The sequence below is a fragment of the Parasteatoda tepidariorum genome, chromosome 9 (assembly GCF_982258835.1).
Source record: "Parasteatoda tepidariorum strain Cologne lab strain chromosome 9, Ptep-v5.0, whole genome shotgun sequence".
Classification (NCBI taxonomy): Eukaryota; Metazoa; Arthropoda; class Arachnida; order Araneae; family Theridiidae; genus Parasteatoda; species Parasteatoda tepidariorum.
In genome coordinates, this window is record NC_141763.1 from 100,337,523 (window position 1) to 100,355,882 (window position 18,360).

General features: G+C 28.5%; 1 protein-coding gene across 2 annotated transcripts in view; it reads left to right on the plus strand.

Annotated features, from left to right (window-relative positions):
* The first annotated feature begins 909 nt into the window (after positions 1-909).
* Pgant9 (polypeptide N-acetylgalactosaminyltransferase 9) overlaps positions 910-18,360 on the plus strand; it is a 125,392-nt gene continuing 107,941 nt past the window's right edge. The window contains exon 1 of one of the 2 annotated variants that reach the window (XM_043046810.3): positions 910-1,107. The gene's annotated coding sequence lies outside the window, so the exon portion shown is untranslated. The remainder of the gene's footprint in view (positions 1,108-18,360) is intronic. The other variant, XM_043046811.3, reaches the window with a different exon arrangement.

Genomic DNA, 18,360 nt, shown 5'->3' on the forward strand with positions numbered 1-18,360 from the left:
TTTCGTTTGATTCATAATTATCTGGATATTTTCATCAAATTCTTCGAAATAATTAATTATTTTGAAATTATTCAAAATATCCCATTAAAGATAATATGCCAGAAAAAGTTTTTTTTATCACTTAATGACTTCCAAATCAATAAACTTTCTAAATATGATAATTTGAAAAGCGGAATATGATATTTTCAAAGCATAAAGCAAGCGGAAATGATGATTTTAACTTTTCCATTTTTTCTTTAAAGTATCCTCAAAGTAAAAATCAAACATATTCTTTAACAAGATGTATTCAAAAATCGGTTTTAAATGTTGCTTTCTTCTTTCTCTTTTGTGTTGTTTTAAAACAATTGATCCACTTTTTTTTTTTTTTGAAATACTATAATAAAAAATTTTTTTATTTGAGCGTACATTAACTTTTTTTGGAATTTTTTGAAAACAAGAAAGAAAAAAAGAGATATTTTAAAGAATAAATGTAGAATTTAAATTAAAAAAAAAATATATATATATAATAATTTGGAAATTAAATTTAAAATGAAATATTTGCTTTAATTTTTTTTTAATTTCTACTTTTTTAAATCTGTTATCTTTTTTTTAAATTAAAATTTTATCTTAATAAAATTAAAACATTTTTTTAACAATGTTTAACTAATACACATGAAACTTTTTTTAAGAAAGGAAAAGGATACGTGTAACAAAGTTGTATTTTATAATGTCATGTATTATAAATCTTTACAATTTCCTTTTTTTTTAAAATTAATTTTTCTTCTTTCTTTTTTTTTTTAAATTTTATTTCATTCAATTTTCCGCTACTTTTTTTCACACAAAATAATTTTGAATAAATCAGTTGGCTTTGATGTTTAAATTTCACCCTAAATATAGCGCTTAATACCAAACAATGGTAACCCTCTTGGCGAGAATGATTTGTTATCATTCTTTTCATGTGGCAGTCTCTTACGAGAAGCGGACGTGGGAAGGCTGTGTGGTTAAACCGCGGTGGAAATAGTTGGTTTGTCTGTCTAAAGTATTGGGGAACACGAGGAATAATATTCATGGAATTTATTTATTTTTTGACAGACATTTAGATAATCCAAAATTGTTCTATCCAAACCTGTAAGTAAAAGTTTTCTGTTCTTTTGACTTTGAATTTTTGAGGAGTAAACGTTTGTTTACGTTTTAACGGCGCGTTCGATCACATGTTGCATCCCTACCTTACTCGCTTTAGGGGACTAACATTTTTTAGTGACAGCTAAAAATGTGTTAATAAATTATATGAAAAATGTTTAGTTTAATTTTACGCTTCTAGAGAAAATTGAATGGGTCAGTTTGCTTCCGTTAAAGACTTAATTCTATTCTCTTAAATTGTTCTCTCGTATTCTTTTTTTTTTACTTTTAATCTTTATTATTTTTTATTTAAATGAAATAAAAAACTTAAATTTGTTTTGAGTAAGCGTGAAGAGTATTATATTAAAATTATTTTGCAAGTTTTTGAAAATTTTCACATTATTAATTAGGTAAATGTATCCATTATATTATAAATTAGGTAATATATAAATAAATGGATCATCTGCGTTAATTACTAAATTCAAGATCTAGAATTTATTTTCTTTAACTTAACTGTTTGAAACCGCATATGATGGAACAAACTGTAGAAATTTAAAATTTTATTCAATTTTATTATTATTACTATTTACAAATGTTTAATTGAGTTCATGTTTCGTTTATGTTTAAGAATTTTTCTGTTATCTACAAAAATTCAATTAAAGTAAAAATTCCTTAATGTTCTATGTAATTTTTTAACATTATATAGTTTTTTATAAGCACTTCTGAATAATTGTCTTATTAATTATAGAATTATTTAAAATTTTAGAAAGTAATGTTTGTATTATAGTTAACAGGTTGCTGATTTAAGACTTATTGAATCATAAATTAAATCTGTCAAGTTGAAAACTCTTAGTCCAATACTAAAATCAAAAACTGCCGTTACATCAAATGTTATCTTTTCTTAAAGAAATTGTCTTACCTTAAAGGGGAAGAAGAAAAAAAATTGTATTTTTACAAAGAATATACATGTTTCAAATTTTTAAAAACGTTGTTTTTGCTTTTATCTTTCCAAAACTTGAAATTATTGCCATGCATAAAAATTGGAGCAGTTCTTATTTTAAGGTATATATTGATAGATGAGTTCTAATCCACGTAGAAAAGACTAAAATTCAATTTTGTAATTTATTTATCTTTAAGTGTTTAACACATGCTCTGAAATGTTTTGCCATAGTTAATTATTATTTCAAGCAATTAAAGATTAATTTTTAATTGTATGTTAATAGACTACACGTTGTATCTTTGTGATTTCCTAATCTTAAGTCTTCAGACCTTTTTGACAGATTTGGATGGTTTAAACTAGTTTTTTTATGCTTGTTTACTTCATTATTGTTTCAAAATGATCATTTTTGTACAAAATTAAGACAAACCTTTAAATTTTGTTGAAACTATTCCTAAATGTTGTGCCTGAATCCCTAATTAGACATTTTGGCAAAATCAATTTTTAAAGCAAGTTATTATTTTTTTTTCTTACCTCCCCTCCTCAAATTTTAGTTCAATTTCATTTTTGTTGCAACGTTTGAGAATTTGTAATTTTAATTAGCTTAGCATCATTGATATATATTATTTAGTTACAGATATTCGGTAAAAACTTAAAATAATTCGGTAATTGCTCCCAAGTATAAATTCATCAATTACAATTTATAAATGTTTTTCTCCTTAATTGGTTCAAAATCAATGTAAATGGCTAATTTAGACCACAATATTTATTTTTTCGACATTTGTTTCTTGGAGTACTTTATGCTTATGTGCTTTTCAAATAATTTTTGAAGCATTAAAAATGCGGTGTTTTTATATGAAAAAATTGATTGAAAAAGTTAAAAATCAGTGACGCTTTATGAAACTGAAATTTGAAAATTATTTTCCGTTAGTATTTTTATTGTTAATTTAACCACTGGCGTTAGTTGCGTTCGAATTCAGTTTAAAATTTTGAAAATTAAACAAACTTTTTTTCTCCATGTTCCACAAAATCATACTTTTACTACTAACTGTGTTCTAAAATAGTTTACATAAATTGATTTAACTTCGTTAAACAATTCTTTATATTAAGCATGTATGAAGTGAATATCTATCCATTCAACCATTCAAAATGCCGGTGGGGGAAAAAAACGTGTTGTTTCGACTGTGTTGCCACGTAAGGATTTGGAACAGAAATGTATGTAATGTATCTTATCTGATAACGATTAAAGAATGAGCGATTAAACAATCGTTTTGTTTACTTCTTCTGTTCACAAAGTGTGTTGGTCTTCTGTTCACAAAGTAACAAAATAAAATAAAAATAAAAAATACAACTGCAAAAAAAAAAAAAAAAAAAAAAAAAACTTAAAATAAAAATTTATCAATCAAAACTTCATATTAAAAAGGGCAAGCCCAAACATGTCATTTTTAGCATTTTTATTAAATTTAGTAATATTTTAGCAGGAATAAATTTTAATTTCCCTAGGAAAAAAAAACATAGAAACCTATCAATACCTTTAAATAGGCTGAGAAATTTGCACCATACTTTATTTCAATATTTTTTATTATTATTAAGCCACAAGTCTGCGAAACCAACGATATTTAATTTTTTTTTCTTACCCCTCTGCTTTTTTTCTTTCTTTTTTATTAAAAGCTTACACGACCCCTATGTATAGGGCTTTACAAATATTCAAAATTCCTAAGAGTTATAACATTATGAGGTGTATGGTAAGCCACCTGCTTATGAATAGAAAAAATTTACTTGGCTAATTAGATCTAATTTTTATTTTATATTCCTGGAAATAATAGAAATAATTCTTACAAGTACAAATTTCTTTCAACATGCTTAAAATGTATGAAAATAGATTATAATTAATGGAATATGTTAAATATTAAAGAAATGTAATAATTTCTTTTTTACATATTTCATTATTTGGGATTAACTTTTGAGATTTAAAGGAAGTGTTTGGCTTTACTGGTAGCCTTGAAATTTCTTCAAGTAATGCATTAATACTATTGTTTTTTTGCGTGACATTACAGTTAAATAATGAAACTTGTTTTACGAGAACTTATACCTCAACATCCGGGTATCTCCATATAAAAATATTTTTAAACACGATCATCATTTCTATGCGTTTAAAAGGTTATAAAGATGTTAAGTTATAATAATGCTCCGTTTGAAAATTAACTCTCCTTAGCTCCTTCTAAATATTTTTTTAAGGAAAAATGAAGTACAATAATAATGCCGTTATCGCGCTGTGTAGAGCTGCCAATATATCGTGAAATAATGATCTTTAGATATTACGATAACAATATTCTTAAAAGCGATCTCGCGATATGTACTTCTTACAATGCATATCGAATGTAACGATAATATTGCAAGCCTTGTAACTTTAAGTGAATCTTTCTTATCCGTTCTATCTTTTGTTCTTTTTTTAAAAAATTTTTTTGTGAGAAACTAGTTTAATAATAATATCGTAATAATTTAATATAGAGTTGGGCGATATGTCGTGTACAATAGATATTATTTAGGCAACGCTATACTATAATTTTAAAAAGTATTCTTACAATGCATCAAAAATATCATGTCTTCTATCGTAAAATACAAATATCGAATATATCAGTTATATCGCGAGTATTATCGTATACGCTACTAACGTGATCTTTATCGACCAAGATGATATTAAATACAATAATATCGCCAACATTATCAATAACGATATTTTTCGAATACGATACAAATCGAATATTTTTCGAATACGTGTTGATGAAAATTATTTGTTAAATTGGGATAATACTGGGAGTAATTAAAATCCATTATTTTCGTGCACGAAATTATCGGAGTTATTACATTCAATAATAAATATTGAATACGATAACTTCGCAAATACTGTCGATAACGATAATTATAGAAAACGATATTATGGTGAGCGTTGATATATCTTATCTGCGTAACGAAAATATAAATCGATATCTACCGAAAATTCTCAAGGGTTCAATATTACATTAGATCTTTATGTAAATTTGTAATTTTGAATGAAAAGAAAGCTACTTTGTGGGAATCGTACAACGGCAAATAAAAAAAAAAAAAAAAAAAAACATAAAAAATTCATTTAGAAATAATAGTAAAATTCTGGTTCGTTGAAGTTCAAAAATTGGATTTAATGTGATTAAACAAACAAACATAGGACGTTATTTGTGTGAATTTTATTTAATTTAATTTTTATTTTAATACTTATTAAAAAAATTCCAAGAATATAAATTTATCCCCAGGGCCCTAATGTCATAAAAGCACGGTTGTCATAAAATTTGAGTGAAGTAAAATATATTTCGTAAGAGTTAGTTTTAAATATTGTGAAGTAATAAATATATCTACTATAAATTATTGCGGACTAGACGCCTAAGGCGGCCAGCTGTCCGCCACGCTGAAGGTTTTCACAAATAAAGTTTTTTAAAACATAGCAGGAAATCTGAAGATTAGTGGACAATTGGGTATAATATAGCCTACGTCACAGGTTGTGTTGTTCCTACTAAATTTAACCCATGAACGGCATTTTCTGCGAGCCTAACTTCAAGCCACAAATAAACAAACGAAGTGTTCGATCGTTTAAATAGCTGCTCGCCAGATTTTATTGCATTATAAAGAAAAGTTATTGAAACTAAATACAACTAAATAAACAACAACAACTAAAACAAATAACAACAACTACTAATAACAATAACTGAATAAACAACAACTAAATTCCACTCGTTTAGCATTGCGTCATATGTTGTTCCTACTAAATCGAAGTAGTTGTGTTTTTTTCATATTATACCCAATTAAAGTGTTCCTGTCCAGCAATTTTGTCTTCATATCCAGTTCTGCTGCAAATGTATTATAGCTCTTGAGGATGTTTGAAATTATATAGCTACAACGCTTAAGAAAAAAAAACTAAAATGCTAAATACATGAAAAGAACACGAAAACGAATAAATTTTTTATGGTATCAATTTCTATTTCTATATAATTTTTTATGGTATCAAATTCTATTTCTATATCTGTTACGTCAAGCACTCAGGTATTATAATTTGATCTAGTTGTGCTTGTATAATTTTGATCTAGTTGCGCTTTCTACGTCATTTTGTTAACATAGTTTGGTTTGTTATTTAACTTCGTTTGGTTTGTTATTTCTAAGTTAACTTTCAAAAAATTGGCTGGCATCAGCATTTTTATTCTTTAAGTTGTTTATTTTTTCTTTTGGAATTCGTTCCTTTTTAGCGAAATGTTTTTCAACTTAATCGAATTCTTTGCCGACTGTTCTCTGTATATATAAAGAAAATAAAGTAAATATTTTTAAAGTGTTGTGAAAAGAATTTTTAGTTGTACAAAGTACTACAATATCGCTATAAAAATTATCGTCTTCGCTTCAGAAAAAAAAAATAGAGCGTGGAAAGAAGAAGAAAAACTTATTATAACAATTATAAACAGCGACAAATATATCAAAGCGAAGCGTTCTATTTACGTATCGAATATGTTGCCACATTTTTAATACGAAAGTTAAACTTTTCTCCACTTTAATAAATGTAAACTAATGCGAACTTTACAATTAAATTATTAATTCCTTCGTATATTATTGGTTTAAGTTGTCGAAAATTAATATTTCAATTGTGAGGTTCGCATTAGCATACATTTATAAGAGTGGGGAAAAGTATATACATTTTTTAATAATTTATTGAATATGGCTCTTTGAAGACGAAAAAGCAGACGAAAAGCATAGACTTACAAAATGACTGATAACTAAATAACTAATCAAAATTTTTGAAAAAGAAAAAAAAATACTTCTTCATTATGTGAAAACACAATTATGGGCCGAGTTTCGTGCCCGGGCAAGGCTTCTGGGGCGATATATTGTGATTACAGACACACACACAGCCGCGTTTATTATTATGTATAGATAACATAAAGATACGCGACTTCACTTTTAGTACACTATTTATTTCCTTTTATATACATATAGTTATATTAAATATGTATAAAATCACATTTTATTTTTCTTTCACATTTTTTAAAACTTTTCTTCGCTCAAATTGCACATTAAACTACTTTTCGAGTGTGTTTTACTGTTTCATTGTTTACACGTGTACTTTCTTCAATATTTACTTTGTCTAGTTTGAAGCATCAACAAAATGATTTATTGCCAATGCGCGACGACAAGAAAAAAGCAATGAAACAATAGTAATAATACGGATTTAACTGACCTTTTTTACGAGTCTCTTTTTTGTTTGTTTGTTTCTTTAGCTGTTATAGATTTTTTTTTTAAAAGAAGTATTTTTAATGTACATCAAAGCTTGATTTTTATTCCAAGTTAAGATGCTTTCACCTAATAGTATTTTACTTAATTATAGACAAGAGTTGCATAATTGTTAGGTTATCAAAATTATTTACTTTGCATATTATTTAAGCGATGTGGGATTTAGATGAATATTTGTATTCAAACTTTTGGTTTTAAGTAATTTGTAGTTCAATTTGTCTTAATATGAGACGTAATTGAATTTTATGTAATAAAAAAAAATTAAATAGAAAATGTTTTTAAAGCGAATTTTCTAAGCGAAATGGCTAGTTTATGAAATCGTTTTCAATTTTGAACTTTTTCAAACATTTGTTGTTGAATAAGTTGTTTTTTTTTAAGTCGCTTTAAATGTAACAAATTAATCTTCAGTAATTTATTATAAACTGCGCAAGATTACAAATCTAAGTATGCTATCCTTATTAAACCTTTGCACTCCGATTTCGCCCTCAGTTACCACTCAAAAATTAAAAAAATTTTAAGCCTTAATAATTAGTAACCCAATTATTTTAGGAATTTTAAAAATTATATAAAAATACTGTATGTGTTTTAAATGATTTAGTGCTTATACTAGTTCAAACAGCTTTTAAAGGTATTTGGAGTGCAAAGGGTTAACATTTGAAAGTAAAGTAAGATAAAGATTTTTATTGTATAATTGTTTAATATATTGTTTAATTACTGTTAATTTGCAATCAACAGTAATAGTTTGTAAGATTAGTTATCCTTTATGTTGATTTGTTAATATTTGGCTTGTGCTCTAAGACAATTAATCATAGGATAACTAAAGCTATTTATCTTATGGGTTTTAATTCGAATGCATCAACATTTCTAATGAAACATCATTATTTGTAACATTAAAAATATAAAGAATTGGTTTTAGGAAAAGCTATATATTCTTTATATAAAAAAACATTTTCGTTTTTTTAAAAATTTTTTTTAATGTTAAATAAATATCAATCGAGCATGTGACTATCGATTGTTAAATTCGATATCGTACAAAAATGGAAAACTATCAATTCGATCACTTATCGGTTTGGAACATTATGTATAGTTGGCAGGTAAATCGATACTGCTAAAAAATAAGTTTAGCTTATCTTACAGAAATATTTCATGCGGAATCTGGCAACTGACGGAGTTTCTCCAGTTCGTTTCTAGGTTTAATGTTTGCTGGTATTCTATTTCCACATTCACAAATAAATACGACGCGGGGGAAAAAAATAATAAAAGAATTCAGCACCTGTTGAAAACGATATCAATTCCATAAGAGAAAAAGAGCAGACGATTGCGTAATGATAAGAAACATTAGTTGATCTAGTTCCGGTTGCGCCGCGGATAAATAAATTTCTTTTATGATATATTATTATGTTAAATACGTTTATATTTTATGAGTCTCTTAGTTCATTTAGGCATTTTTCTTGTTTATTATAAAAAATGCTTATCATGACTCTTAATACAAAAAAAAAAAAAAAAAAAAAAATCCCATGTATATGAATATCGTCGCCATATGAAATTATGCTACGTTTGCGAATAATATGCTATTTTCAAAATTGCTATGAGTTTACAACAGAAAATACGTTCCCTCCCTTTGAAATAACATCAACGAGTGAGTGTGCATTCGCGTTTGAAACTGTGACCCAAGTGAGTAATAATGGCTAGTTTACATATTAGTTATATGTGATTTTAAATACGTCATTTCTGTTACAGGCTCAGTTACGCAGCATCATTTTCACTTGCATCCATTGCCGAACCCGCGAAGATATGTACCCATCATATTCGAAAAATGAGTTGCGTTAGATGCACGCTTCTTTTCTAAATTAAACAACAATTTCGAAAAGATCTATACAAAAAAAACATCCAATGTAACTACTGTGGTGAACAACAAACTATAGACCACTTAATTCTAAATTGTATTCATTTCCGGACACTTCGTGACAATCATTTTAATAATTTTAACCAACATCAGTGCTTCGCTAACTTGACCTGCAGAAAAATCATTAAGATCATTATTAAGCAAACACTAGAGGATGTTCTTGGGGATAACCCATAAAATCCCGGAACCTGCACACTCCACCCTGGGTGTCTCATTTCTAATAATTTTTATTCTCATGTATTTTTTGGTCTTACCTAGCTGTTTTTATCTGCTACTATTTTAATGTTTACTATCGTATTTAACATTTTTACTGTATTTTACTATCTACTTTTTATTTATTGGAGGATTGTTACTGTTGTATTTTAGCCTTTTGTTGCAATCCGAATGTATTTTTAGCCTTTGTATTCTTAATGTTTTATCCTACTGTACCTTTACCTTTTCTGTACCTTTTATCACATCTCTTTTTAACTCATTTGAATCTTTTAAATTGTATTGCTTTTTCCCCTTTTGGGTATACATTCTATGTTTTGACACTGTCAACTTTTACTTTTATACTTGTCATTGCTTTTGACCTTTTATCTGATGCTTTTACTTTTAACTGCCTGTATTGTTTATGTTTTGAGTTGTTGTTGTCCACTCTTGGACCTGAGTTCAAACAGTCCTGGCCTATGTGCTGCTTTGTGCAGCCAACTAATTGCTGAAATACGTAAGGGTTTGTATAATAATACAAGGGACCGTTGACCTCTAGACTTAATATTTTCTTAATTTATTAGGATCCTTTGACCTTATTTCAATTCGGTGGTTCCCCTTTTTTGTGTTTTAAATGTTTAATTATCATTATCCCTTGTGGCATATTTTGAACAACTTGTAGTGTATCCCTTGCTGAAATCAAATTGTCGGGCTGTTGCCATGTAACTTATAATAAACTGATCTGAATTTTAACAAATGCCACGGTGGAGCTTCGCCGGGTTCCCCGACCGGCATTGATTGAGCCTGCGCCCCCTCTTCTGGGTGGGCCTGCCGCGGCGACGGTACAGATTTTTAACGCATACCCTGAATTAATAGGGTGGGTCGTTATATATATTACATTAGTTATATGTGATTTTAAATACGTCATTTCTGTTAAAGGCACAGTTACGCAGCATCATTTTCACTTGCATCCATTGACGAACCCGCGAAGATTTGTACCCATCATATTCGAAAAATGAGTTGCGTTAGATGCACGCTTCTTTTCTAAATTAACGTTAAAAGTTGTTGCCATTAATTGCTACTAAATATTGTTTTTTTGTAACGCACTACTCACAACACAATTTTTTTTTAAAGTAACGCACTACACTACAAACTACGTAAATAAGTAGCTCCTACAGTAGTGAAACTACTTCTATTATTTTAAAGGTCTTTTATAAGATTTGACGCCATCCAGTCCTTGACTTCAGCTGAAGGAAGAGTCATGCTTCGACCTCCTTCAGTCATTTATCGAGGAAAACGATTTTTGCGTAACACAACTTCTTGGTTCATCTTTACAGCCAAACGATGAAAATCATTAAGCCTAAAGACTGGTTTCTTTAAATTTCGTCCACATTTTCTTTCTCCGTTAAAGGTGTATTATTTACCCCCTCCAAGAAATGGTAATGATTGTTTTTTGGTCATAGAGGTTCTTAGCTGATCATTACTCAAGGTCGTTACGAGAATTGTTTTGCTGCAGACCTGACTGTTGCCTGAAAAAACGAGAAAAAGAATTTTTTCCTCTCGCCTTTAAGCATGGCGAAATCAAAAGTAAACAGTTTTCTCATCGCTTTATATAGCGATGCCAAATTGCTTGTAACCTAAGGCCTTTCCTAAACATTCATTTTTATTTATTTATTTCTTCTTATTTTTTTATTATTATAAGAAACTTTATAATTAGGATTGTTTTTGCCATTCTGCACCCCTAGATTCAAGGCTAAATGGGAATGTTCAAATATCACGTAAGCATATATATATTTTTTTGGTGATATTAGATCCCACCCCCTCTTATTAGCAGCATTAAGAAAATCTCAATCTCTCCATTGCTAGCATAAGATTTTTTTTTAATATCTGATTTTTTTCACAACTGTAGTTATCTTAACTCTTAACTATTTATAAGAGTTTTTATTTATGCATTGAAAGCAAATATTTGAGTATTACTTAGATGGGCCCTCCTTGGTAGCAAAATTAATCGTAAACTTATACTTTTAAGTTTGATCGGTTTGTAACTGCCCTTTTTTTCATGCACTGATTCAACAAAACAATTGCTAAAACTATCCAAAGCAACGAAACTGACTTTAATTTAATATAACAATTTAATGTGTTATTACTAGTGTGATAAATCACCTAACAATAGTTGTAATGTACTGAAGAAATAGTAACTGGTATACCTATAATATACTTAGCAACCAGAAAACGTTACATTTAATGTATGTACATAGAGTAAAATGGAACACACGGAACTTATGATCCAATGTTTGAATTATCACGTGCAATGATTCAGTCTTATTTTTTTGAGGGGTTAATCTTAAATATGCTATTTTACTCAAGCAGGTGATATTTTAAGAATTGAAATCCTCCACGGGGACGTATTTTCTCTGATTAAACATTCTGGATTTTTCTCACTCAAATTATGGGGGTAGTGGCCGCAATATTTGGAAATGTGGTCTCATTAGTTTGATGCATTCGGTCAAATAGTTTCTGAGTTATCAAATTTTAATAAAATCGCACGCATTTAAATTATTATTTCTCAAGAACTAATCGTCCAAGTATGCCCAATTTTTTTATATTTTTCCATATAAAATTACGTCTTTTAAAATGTAAAAATTGCTGTACCTTTCGACTAGTATTGAATCTACAAAAAAGCAAATAATAATAAATGATTATTAAAAATTTAGTGTATGTAAATATCTGTAAATAAACGAATTTTATAATTCCGTGCAAAAAAAAAATTTCGTTTCTCTTTAGTTTTGGAAATATGGCGAATACACAAAATTTAAAATTAACCTTAAGGGGTCCATACTTTGGACGGTGCTTCTGACCAAGTTATTAGGATCACATTTCTCATATAACCTCCCCCCTATTTCGTGGACGAGGAATCCAAATCCGTCCGCAAAAAAAGGGTATGTTTTTTTTTTCAACGAAAGTGATTTTGTATTTACCTTCGTTCTTTAAAGTATCGTCTGCTCTAGAAAATGAGCATATTATTTAAGGTTAGACCGCTTTAGAATCATTGAGACTTTTTATTTGCTTGAAAATTTAATCTTTAGATCAAAAGTTATTCAGAATGTTCCGTTTTTTTTCTTTTCTTTTCTTCCCCACTCACTCTAGAAACCTTTATAATAAATGTGTGGAAACTATTGTTATAATGATGAGAAAACTATTTTATTTTATGACCAATAAATACGATAAAACCCACAAGGTCTTAAAAAGTATCATCTGAAAGTGACTGTCTTATCACGTAGACATTCTGAAAATATCAGTTTGTACCTTTTAGCTAATAATTCCACTTCGTCGTTAAGCTTACATTTGCTAGACGATAAAACAAACCGACTGACAAACGATATTATTGTATTCTTAAAGCTTCTGGTTAAATTTCCATGTTCGAAAGAAGGTTTTGTTGAACTCTCAAGTAATTAGTTACTTATTTGTTGAGTTCTTATTAATATGCTTCTTTCAACCTCATTTTTTTGCTTGTCTAATCCAAGAACAATTGCTTCTGAGATTGTCTTTGCCGCAAATGGAACATTGCCAGCACAACATGCTTGTTTTGTAGTGTGTTGTTCTATTCTCATTTGTGAATTTGGAACATATTGGAATACATTTTTATCGTATTTGCTACATCTAAAGCCCTTTTATTATTATTTCTAAGTCGGCTATGGTTTCTAACTTCTTCCATTTCTCAAAGGTTTAAAATTTATTTTAAAACTTAAGCAATTTAATATTAATAGTCCATTAATAGTTTTTTGCAATTTTTTTAATTTCTTTCGATGCTGCAATTTTTAAGTTATACCTCTAAACCAGGGGTTGCCAAACTTTTTTGATCATCGACCCCTAGATAATTTTTCGAAATCTCTATCGACCCCCATAAAAGTAATTTTCTGTTAATTAAAATAAAACTCTATTAGATACTGTGTTTGTACATTTATTTTATGATTTTGAACATTTATTAATAGTATATAGTGTAACAATAGTTTTATGAAAAATATATTAATGTTGAAATATAAATACCTTAATATTTATGAAATAATAAGTAATTATAAGTAAGTAGAAATAATAAGTAAAGTAACTACGGATTTATTGCTTCCTAATCAATGACATGGGTGTGCCTGGTGTTTTTTTTCTGCAAGATTCGTTATATTGGGTTCAAAATTGGTCAATTTTATTCTTAAATCCCCTCGAACTCCACATTTAATTTATTTCTGTTCTTAGTTATGATTGAATTTACATGACTGAAACAGGCTTCAACCATATAAGAACTTGGAAATGGCTGAGCTATTTCGTAAAGTCTTACATATTTTTGCGTTATATTTATATTTGTCCAAAATTTGCTTATTGTTAAATTTTCAAAAAGCGTCTTTGCTTCAAATCCCCATAATAATTCATCAAGCTCATCTTGCAGGTTGATGTCCACGTTTTCAATTTGAGCAGAAAATGGCACAATAATCCAAACAGGGATGTCAATGTTTTCCAAATCAACAAAACTCAGTTTAAAATCGTCGCTCAATTTTTGAAGATTACCTGTATATATTTCCAAGTCTTCTTCTTTTATTTCTAATTGTCACATATCTGAAAAATACTGATAATCCTTCGACCAATCGACCCTTCCGGTTCGGATCGACCCCCATTCGACCCCCTGGCTCAGATCGACCCCCGCTTATGTTAAATAGACCCCTGGGGGTCTGTATAGACCACTTTGGCGACCTCTGCTCTAAACTTTAAGAAATTGAATATGCGAATGATTATTATGTATAAAGAATATGTTTTAAATCATTCACAAGTTCAGTTTCATTGTATTTTTCGTTTATTATCTATTTTAAATTCAATCCAAATAAATTATATTTATTACTATAAATTTTACAGTATTTGCTTTGCACTTCAAAAAAAAAAAAGAAGAAAGAAATATTGAATAGTGCTATTCGTTAAAATTTTTTTTAATGGCAACATACCAAAATCCATTCTTAATTTCCCGTTGTCTTTTTTTTTTTCTAGTTCTATTTATGCTAGACTCCGGAAATACATCAATTCTGAAATGATAAAAATAAACTCATATATATTGTCATTGTTTAACAAATATCAACGCCGATCGTAACCTTAACATGTTTGTAAAATCAAGCAGGGAGTTGATAGGGTTGCATTTGTCGAATGTTACGTTTCTTCTCTGTTCTGCGCCGTCGGTTGTTTTCCTTTGTTAACAAAAAATAAATAAAAGAAGAAAGAAAAACCGCTTTTTATTTTAAATGTAACCCGCATTATCATAGGCGAGCCGACTACAGGAATCAGTTCGTGAAAAACATGCATCAAGTTTGAAAATCAAGAATATTCAGTTTTTTTCTTCTTTTAAATTTAGTTTTATTTTGAGTTGCCATTGCTTTATTTGTTTACTGAAGTATGCGATTAAAAATGTGTATTCGGCTGTAGCCATCTAAAAAATAATTCACACTTTTATTAGTGCAATATTTTCACCACGTCCTCGCTTTGCAAGAAAGTACACTTCACTTTAACCCCTAGTCACGTGTCACACTGATAAACAGAGCCAAAACACTTGTTATAAATTTTATTTCTAAATTTTATTTTTAAACTTTCAACTTCGCGTTTTAATGACATTTATGATGAGTATAGCAACAGCGTTTAGATGCGTACTTATTTTTATGAAAAAATGTAAAAACAAATTCAGTGTTTTCATTCTGCATTTTTAGAAGGGTGGCCAGCCCTGCTTTCCCTTTGATGCACCCTCTTAACCCTTTTCGAAAAATCAGCTGCCATCTCTTAAAAGCCCTTTTTATTCATATTCCATTAAAAAAATAATTAACAGTTTAAATAATTATTACACTTATTACACACTGGTAAAATTATCTGTGTTTATGGGTTTAATTCGGATTACTATTACAGACATTTATTTTGTTAGGATTATCGTCTGCTGGATAAATTTTTATAACTTTCTCTTTTTTTTTTTTTAAGGAGAGGAGTTATTAATGAAATTTTTGAAGTTATTTTAAATTTTTAAATAAAAACTTTTTTTTTTTTAAAAATTCACCTTTAAATTTTTATTTTTTCATTATTTTAATTTTAAATTGTAGACAAAGCTTATAAGTTGTTTATCAATTTATAATTTTTTTAGTTAATTTAGTTTTTTAATTAGTTAATTTTTAGTTTTTTGAAGAAAAAAAAAGTGATTGTCTTTTAGCGTGTGTTTAATTTTTTTTTTGTAAACTGCAAATTATTTTCTTATTTTGATAAGGAGTGAGAATTTCTTTTCGAAATGCACGCATAAAATAGTATTAGAGGGTCATTTAAAATTGTTGAGGCATAAATTTAGTTATTACATAATATTATACATTTTGATAAATTTTAACGGTGGTAAGCCCGTTTCTGCGAGGAAGCACCCTTTTTTATTCTTAGGGAGAGTTCTGAAATTATATAAAAATGTCTAAAATGCTTATTTTAAATGTTTTTATTTTAATTAAACTATATGATGTCACATTCCCCTCACTCACCCTTGTCATGATCTGATCTGTTGCGATTTCACGAACCTTTTCCTACACCCCCAAGCGTGACATCATTAACGAAACTCAAACATCTATAAGAAGATATAGATTAGCCGAGCGTAAATTATAGATTAACAAAAATTGAAAAAAAGGAAAGAATAAACATCTTCAAGTTCATTATGTTTAAATCATTAGTATAACAAAGTTTTGTACATTTTGTACAAGTACAATATTTTTTAAGAGCATGTGAGACACGCTGTGTAGCGTTAATCGTCATCAAAGTTACAATATGATGTTGAGTTTTCTAGGTCTGAAGGGTTAACCACAACCTTAACTTAGGATTCAGCTAGCTTTTTCTTATTTCCGATTCATCAGATTAAACAAAATAAATAAAAATAATAAAACTAGAAAAAAAAAGCTTTGTTTATGGCGTGTTAATAAAAAGAATTGAATCAATTTTTTATTGTTGATCAATTTAGCAGTTTATTGTACAGTTTTGTTTGGACGAAATGCAATTTTCTAAGCTTTTACCCAAAATTTGCTTTCGACCATTTAAATTAGATTTTTGAAAGTGTGGCGGCCTCTTTTATTTAAAAGTAGAAATAAGTTTTTTTTTTCATTCAGTGCAATTAACATATTCTGAGGCAATTTTTTAAATAACATATATATTCTTTAATTTCAACACAAAGTCGACTTAGTTTTTAACACCGTTTGGTTTTTATTTAACTCAATCGACTTTTTAACTGATTCTAATGAACGTTATGTGAATTAACTACCGTTATTTAATCTATGCTAAATTTGGCCTTATTCGGCGAATAGGAATTCGATGTTCATTCGTCCGTCTAGCGGTCTCTCCTTCGATTTCGTGTTCTGTTCCTCGTTTCATCTTCTTAAGTCAGGCTTTGTTTGTAACACCGTTCGTCTTTTTTGGCTCACTTGGACCTTTTTTTTTCTGTACCATTGAATTCTATATTCAATCCCTTAATCAATTTTACTTTGGAACTAATCACTGCTTCAATATCGTTATCGTTTTGGAGGATTTTTATGAAAATTACCTTTCCCTAAACTACTGATTAAAAAGAAAAAGGAAAAGTAATACATCGAGTAGAGTTTTTACTGTGAATCTGAAAAATTTAGAAATTGTGGAAATGTTATTACGTATTAAAAGAAGGACGTTAAAAGAAAAGTTTCTAGATAGCGAGATAACAAGTTCAGAATTAAATATGTTCTAAAAAGTGGAAAAATATATTCTAAAGTATTACTCTAAAGAGTAGAATTATGAAACATAAGAATAACTATTAATAAGTAAGTATGTAATGATAGTTGACTATAACTCTAAATATGCAACAATTATAATTTTATTTTTAAAAGTAAAATAAAAAATAATTATGCATTAATTAGAAGAGAATCGGTTTACGATGAACTTACGTTGTTATTTTTCCGAAAAAATTCATTTTCTATTTCGAAAAAAAATTCGACATAACAAGTTTTTGAGAAGAAACGCTTCGACATAATAATTCAAATTAACATTAGATGGATATTTAATGACAAGGAGAAATATATTTTTTTTGACTTAACAAGGTTTTCGAGATATTGAGAGTATACTGTAGATACTTAAAGTAAGTTTTTTTATTTTACGAACTTATAATTTTTTATTGTGTAGCTCACTCTGCATTTCAAGTTCAAATTTTTTTTCTTCCCGAGTATTGTTAATTATCCCTCATTTTGTTACGATATTAACAAAATGATGTTGCATAAAATTATAATCATTATATAATTATAAACAAAATGACTTTTTGTTTAAAAGATATCGGCTTTTAAGACTTTTTTAAGAGGGATAAAAAATGCGAGACATCGTCGTTGCACGGAACGGGCGGGGGGGTGGGTGGAGCCTCCCTGTTAATTAAAAAGAAAAGATGATAACATCTAATTTGTAGGATAAGGTTATAGCTATCGCTTATTAGTTCTAAATTGAAGCCAACTGTAGTAAGTTCAGAGAAAGTTAAATGTATAACTTACATCCTATATGAGGAAAGATTTCTGTATTCGTGATCAGCAGCAGAATTATGGCCAACCTTTGGCTACTTTCGTGCGCAACATTTTGAGACCCCGAGGAAAAGAAGTAAAAAAAACATCATACTCCTCTCTGGGCAATCCTCTACGTTTTTTTTTAAATTTATTATTATTTTTAAATTTGTTTTTTATGTTTATGTTTTCCATTTGGTGCCTTGGCTATTGTAATTGGTGCGACAGACCACGATACGGAAATATTCATCTATTCGATATTCTTACTATTTCTTAACAACGCCAAACGAGAGAGAAGAAAAAAAGCTTGCTTGTAGACAATAATCCAAGTTTATCTAAATCACGCACCTTTAAGCCGGTTTTTTCACTTCACT